The 7366-nt window shown below is 37.3% G+C and overlaps 1 non-coding gene across 1 annotated transcript; it reads right to left on the bottom strand.

Annotated features, from left to right (window-relative positions):
* Nucleotides 1-1669: 1669 nt before the first annotated feature.
* On the bottom strand, nt 1670-1776 carry LOC129519038 (U6 spliceosomal RNA). The gene has a single exon (XR_008666335.1). It is a non-coding gene; the product is annotated as a U6 spliceosomal RNA (small nuclear RNA).
* Between the last annotated feature and the right edge of the window lie 5590 nt (nt 1777-7366).

Raw genomic sequence — 7366 nt, 5'->3', positions numbered from 1 at the left:
CTAGTTGGGGCTGTCCTCTAGAGGGGCTAAGAGGAGCCATCACTACCAGTTCTAGGAGCCCATAAAAAGGCAAGAGCCCTTTCAGAAAGGCAAGCCACTCTGAGAAACAGTGTGGAGTTTCCTCAAAAAGTGAAGAAAAGAACTACCCTACGATCCAGCAATTACACTACTAGGTATTTGCCCAAAAAATACAAAAATACTGATTTGAAGGAATACATGCTACCTCATGTTTATAGCAGCATTATCAACAAAAGACAAACTATGGAGAGAGCCCAAATGTCCATCATCGACTGATGAATGGATAAATAAGAAGTGTTATATATACACAATGGAATATTACTCAGCCATAAAAAGGATGAGATCTTGCCATTTGCAGCAACATGGATAGAGCTAGAGAGTATTATGCTAAGCAAAATAAGTCAGAGAAAGATAAATACTTATGATTTCACTCATATGTGGAATTTAGAAACAAAACAAATTAACAAAGGATAAAAGAGAGAAATACAAACCAAGAAGCAAACTCTGAACTCTAGAGAAAAAACTGATGGTCACCAGAGGAGAGGTGGATGGAGGGATGGGTGAAATAGGTGATGGGGATGAAGGAGTGCACTTGTCGTGATAAGCACCCAGTGTTGTATGGAAGTGTTGAATCAGTAAACTGTACACCTGAAGCTAATATGCTGTGTGTTGACTAACTAGAATTTAAATAAAAATTTAAGGAAACCAAAGATATGAAGCACCTGCAAGAGGGTTTTATATATCTGTCTCTATGTAGATATGAAATCAATCATGTTAAACTCTCACAAAATCTCTGAAAGGTAAGAATTATGACCTTTATTTTATAAATGACCAAAGGCTCAATATGCTGCTCAGTGGCATCAGCAGACCGGAGATTCAACATGCCCACCCTGCCGTAAGCAACTATTAATTTTGGCCCATCCGGACAAGAAAGAAGAGATTAGAGGTATCAAAGAGGTCATCTACCTCTCTCTGGGTGTATCCAGTGCACCCCAGATGTCAGAATTTGGTAGAAAAAGCCCACGAACCTTAGAATGTGGCAGCATTTCAAGTTGAAGAGAAACCTTAAGGTAACCCCACATGTAGGAGCTACAGAAGGAGCATCCAGAATAAAGAGCTCTATTCAAAACAGCCTTACAAGAACATCTTCAGTCTGTTCAATAACCTGAATCGTAGCTTGTTCAAGGAAAAAAGAAATATTCTGTTTGCTGAGTTGTTGCTAGGAAGATGACCCACGGGGCGACTACCTTGGAAGGGCTGGTTGAGCCTTCCAGCAGAAGAGAAAAAGAAAGACTGAAAATAAATTGCCTTCCAATTCCCAGTGCAAAGTGTAGCTTTGTAAAAGAGGATTCCATATATATTGGTGCTTCCTGGAAGCACAGTATATGACACTCAGCAGCTATACTAAAATGGCCCTTTCCCCGAGTGAGTGGTGCATGTGGCTAACAAGATAACTAAGCCAGAGGGAACAAAGAAGGCAAGAAAGGTCAATTCCAGATCTCTTTTGGTATGAGTTTTTTTTTTTCCAAGTAGTAACTGATACTATGCATATCAGAGGTCCAGGAAGAACTGCATCCCATTATCTGCCCTTTTTTTTTATAGAAGGGTAACTTTATTAAAGCAAAGAACTGAACATAATTTTAAAGGACATAAAAATATGGAATGCTTCACAGATTTGCACATCATCTTTGCGCAGGGGCCATGCTAATCTTCTCTGTATTGTTCCAATTTTAGTATATGTGCTGCTGAAGCGAGCACCCCATTTATCTGCTTTTAGATATCAGCCCAATAAGACCTGAAATTCACCCATTTATGCTAAGTTTTGCTTTCTGTAATGCTGTTTACAAAATGGAAACATGATTGGAAAGCATATGCTGAGACTAATTTGCACTTCTTCCTACATTATTTGAGTACTTTTTCTGCTTACAATTTTTTTCCTGATAAAAATAAAAGGATTTGAAGAAATCCATACTAGAGAAACTTTTAATAAAACAATTTATAGCTGATTATATGATCTGAAGTTTGAGTTTGTTGCTCAATGTGAGGGAGAAGATGAAAAACACTGTTTGCACACCTACCTCAAGAAGCAGCTGGGTTTCTACTAGAATGTCTTATGCTCCCAGTGTTTAAAAGGAATGGCCATTTCCCCCTTAATGGAAAAAAAAAAAAAAACTCTTTCAGGAATACATATGTTTGACGTAAAAGTTGCACTTATGTGACTGTAATCTTTGGCACATACCTGCTGTCTCAGAAAGAAGAAAAGCTTAGCAATAAATAGAAGAAAGGTTTAGCAATAAATAGAAAAAAAGGTTTAGCAATAAAAGAAGAATGTGCACTTTTTGAAGTGAACACTATAGATATTCTAAAAACTCAACTTTTAGTAACTCAGTTTTTTTTTTAATTCTTTTTTTAATTTTTTTTTTTATTATTTATTTATGATAGTCACAGAGAGAGAGAGAGAGAGAGAGGCAGAGACACAGGCAGAGGGAGAAGCAGGCTCCATGCACCGGGAGCCCGACGTGGGATTCGATCCCGGGTCTCCAGGATCGCGCCCTGGGCCAAAGGCAGGCGCCAAACCGCTGCGCCACCCAGGGATCCCTAGTAACTCAGTTTTAACTTGCCTCTTTACATGGTCAATAGCATGTTACATATCTTGTGGAAGAAAGGGAAATCTCTTCATTTTGGATAAATCCTACTACAGCATGAGCTGTAGATTATTACCAAGTCACCAGCACCATATTGTAGCAACACATACAATAGATATAGTGGTAGGTGTGTTTCTTCTCTTGGATGGTGATAAATCTCTTTAAAATGTCAACCTGCAAATATAAATATCTCTTGAAATTTATGGCCAACATGGCAAAAGTGATTCACCAAAGCATTTGTTTTCTATTATTTTATTAGATCACATTCATCCATGATGGAAAAGTAAGGGTGATGATGGGGGATTGTCTTGAGAAGAGAGCTCTGAATGGGGCAAAGAATGGAAGGTCAGATGTCAAGGACAAAAACTTTGAGAGTGCTTTCTTGGCCTTGTAGTCTTCAATCTTTTCCCCTCCTATCTTTTAATAGGAAACCATTCCTAGGCTGTAATGACTTGGAATTTGTATATCCCTATTTCCAAAGGAGATAATGGCTCTCTGTCAAGATATCATCAGGCTTAGCTTCCTTTTAATTGAGTTCCCTGATGCATTTGACAGACTGTGCAGTGAGATCTGGGATCCTGACTATCTTGTGTTTACTAGTGATGGTCATGTCAATAGATAATGGTGGGGAGGCCTTGGTTCATACACTTACCAATTTTCCTAAAACATGTCCCTGAATTACACTGTATATAATGCATATATATACAGGGTCTTGTAGTTTTGGTCTGTTAATAAATAGAGGGCCAGGTAGAAATTTCTGAAGTATCAGGAAGACTGCTCCAGAGTGGAGCAGGCATTACATTTAGAGAAGTCCAAAGTCTGCCCAGGCCTACCACAGGCAGGTGATAACCAGTCCATCAGCCAGGCAGCACCACCTTCAGCAGCATCATATTTGGCCCACAGGGAAGACACTCTTCTCCAGCAAGTCGCGTAGTGTCCTCCTGGGTCACCCTCTTACAAAATAAGCCTCAGATACACTAGTGGGCCCACTCACCTCTTTCTCCAAAAATGACTAATTTGTGTGAGTCGAATTCCATACTCCACAAATGAATGAATGGTATTTCCAAACACTGTAAAGATATGTTAAATTTTTACATATATGCCTTTGGGGTTTTCTCTTTTGAGTAGTAATGGATAAAATCAACTTACATTCTATTGACTGTTTTTATTAAAATTCAAAACAGTACTACACTCTCATCCTCTCCTACCTCTCTTCAGGGATTCTCCCTTTGAAATCTAGTTTTTAACTAATGAAATAAATAAACTAGTATGGCATTCTTGGGGGCTATTCATAAAGTTCAAGTGTACAAATAAAAACTTAAAATCACCAGTTCTGTGATGCATCCTTAAGTAGAGGTGTTAGTGGAAGGCTTCAGCTGGCACTGTGACTAGCTGTCCCCTTACTTCAGGACGAAGCTCCTGCATGCATTCCTTGAAAAAGATCCCATCTGGGTGGACATCCCCACTAGCTTTACTCATTACATCAACTTAAAAGGCAAATATTGACAATGAACATGAAACCAATTTAACCCCAAACCTGCTAGCCTAGGGTACATTTCTGCTAAAAATTATAACCATCACCTTCAGGAGGAAAAAGAAACTAACACTTCACTCTAAGTGACTCTAACCCAGTTATTTACATAAACTTAGTGGACTGAATTCAGAAGTTTAAATATGAGTAAGGAGATACGTAACATCGGTTGTGCAAACAACTAAGGAATTCTACAATAGGGCATCTCAATGACCCAGAGCAAAAAGAATGCATTATTTTAGTTCCCCAGAAAATATTTCCCTCTGAAAATAAAAACCAATACAAAGAACTTAATTCCCTGCTTTAATTCCCTGCTATAGAAAGTGCTCCTACAGATCCATGATATGGTGAGGCCAGTACAAAGACAGTGGGCTTTGCTTGTTAGCCATTTCTCCTCACTCACGCAGGCAGAAGGGACCTGAAATGAAATACACTCTTCAAAGAGTGGCATTCCCTCTGTGCCCCTCTTTATTAGCCCACTTAGGAATAATCAATGCATCTGCATGAGTAAGAGGGGCATGGTATTGATGGTTTAGCTTCTAGAAGTCAGTAAGTAGAGAATGTAACATAGCCTGATTGGTTAAAGTGTAGTGTTAAGGGAATAAAAGGATGGACAGGAAATTGACAGATTCATTGACAATAAAAGCAATGACTATAATAATACTATATGTTATTATCATAAACATTTGGTCCTACATTAAATCACTCCATGCTCCTGAGCTTCTGCAGTTTGTGTCTGGATACTGTATTATTTTGTCCTCTTCCCTGTAGCTAGTTGTCACTTATTATAGCCATTAAAATGCCTACTTACCATATTTTTCAAAGTATAATATACATGCCTTTCATACATGAGTTTTTCTACTGCAGCTACTAATGAGTGTGCAGGTGAGTATATGTGTCTGCGCATGTGTGTGTGTACCCATTTGTGTCTGAATATTTGCATCTTTCCACTTCCTGAAATTCAGCTTTTTTCTATTAGTGGAGGTTAGCACGTAATTGAATTTTGGCAGAAATGCAACTCTATTGTCATCTTTTTTTTCCCTCAAATGTTTATTTAAATTCTAGTTAGTTGACATACAGTGCAATATTGGTCTCAGAAGTAGAATTTAGTGATTCATCACTTACATAAAATATCCAGTGCTCATTACATCACATGCCCTCCTTAATCCCCATCACCCATTCAGCCCATACTTTCCCACTTCCCCTCCATCAACCTTCAGTTTGCTCTCTATCATTAAGAGTCTCTTACAGTTTCCCCCTCCTCTCTCTTTCCCCCTTCCCACATATTCATCCTTTTTGTTTCTTAAATTCCACATGTGAATGAAATCATATGGTATTTGTCTTTCTCTGACTTAGTGCTTAGCATGATGCACTCTAGTTCCATCCATGTCATTGCAAATGGTAAGATTTCATTATTTTTTATGAATAAGTAATAGTCCATTGTCTATATATACCACATCTTCTTTATTCATCAGTCAATGGACATTTGGCCTCTTTCCATATTTTGGCTACTGTTGACAATGCTGCTATAAACATTGGGGTGCATGTATCCTTTTGAATCTGTATTTTTGTATCCTTTGGGTAAATACCTAGTAGTGCAATTGCTGGATCATAGGGTAGTTCTATTTTTTACTTTTTGAGGAACCTCCACACTGTTCTCCAGAGTGGCTGCACCGGTTTGCATTCCCAACAACAGTACAAGAGGGAGTTCCTTTTTCTCTGCATCCTCACCAATACCTGTTGTTTCCTATGTTGTTAATTTTAGCCATTCTGACAGGTGTGAGATGGCATCTCATCATGTTTTTGATTTGTATTTCCCTAATGATGAATGATGTTGAGCGTCTTTTTATGTGTCTGTTAGCCATCTAGATGTCTTTTATGGGAAAATGTCTCTTCATGTCTTCCTATTGCTTAACTAGACTATTTGTTTTATGGGTGTTGAGTTGGAGAAGTTCTTTATAGATTTTGGATACTAACTCTTTATCAGATATACCACTTGCAAATATCTTCTCCCATTCTGTAGTTTTGTTGGTTGTTTCCTTCGCTGTGCAGAAGCTTTTTTATCTTGATGAAATCCCAATAGCTCATTTTTGCTTTTGTTTCCCTTGCCTCTAGCAGCGTATCCAGTAAGAAGTTGTGACAGCCAAGGTCAAAGAGGTTGCTGCCTATATTCTCCTCTAGGGTTTTGATGGTTTCCTGTCTCACATTTAACTCCATTGTCATCTTGATGATATTCATTTAATTGAACTTTGGCTTTGATGTGTCAGTTTTTGTGACTTAGTAGTAACCAATATTTTATATAATTATATATATATACACACACATATATATACACATATTACAAACCCAAGAACAAGAATCACAGACTCTACTGAATGAGCCAGTCAGGAACCCCTAATTTTACATATTTTTAATTTATACTGCAATATTTCAGTCATACAAAAAAGTATTAGAATAATAAAGCAGATATATATGTACATTTCACCCAACTTAAAAAATGATATATTACCAAAAAAATTAATGATCCTTGTTGATACCTCCTTGATAGAAACGTATACTCTCCAAAGGGAGTCATGGCCTAGGATTTGGAGGATTTCTTTGGAGGGTTTTGTGTGTGTGTGTGTGTATGGTATATTTGTTTGGATAATATTTAGTGTTTTAAACTTTATATAGATGGTGTACTGTTTGTATCCTTCTGAAACTTGCTTTCCTCATTCAGTATTAAACTTGGATTTTCATCCATTTGGATATATGTAGCTCTGGCCAGTGGATTTTTTATTGCTGTATATTATTCTAATGGGTAGATAAACAATAATAGAAACTTTCTCTTGATGATGGACATTTGGATTCTTCCTGATTTTTCTCCCATAAAATTGCTTCCTATAGTACTGTTGTATTTCTTTCTGTATGTGCATGTGTGAGAATTAATCCTAGCACATAGACCTATGAGTAGAATTTCTGGGTAATAGGATAGATCTAACATTGGTAGATATTTACAAGTTAATCCCTAAATTATTTTACAATTTTATACTCCTAGCATCAATGTATTCTTATTATAAGTAATATGAACAGGTTTTAATTTGCATTTCCTTGATTACTAGTGAATTTGAGAAAATTTTATACATATATATCCATATGCTTGCAGGCTTGCCTAAGTTCTGCCTAAATTTAA

The sequence above is a fragment of the Nyctereutes procyonoides genome, unplaced genomic scaffold, assembly GCF_905146905.1.
Source record: "Nyctereutes procyonoides isolate TBG_1078 unplaced genomic scaffold, NYPRO_anot_genome, whole genome shotgun sequence".
In the NCBI taxonomy this organism is placed as follows: domain Eukaryota; kingdom Metazoa; phylum Chordata; class Mammalia; order Carnivora; family Canidae; genus Nyctereutes; species Nyctereutes procyonoides.
This window is presented reverse-complemented; position numbering and strand designations above follow the sequence as displayed.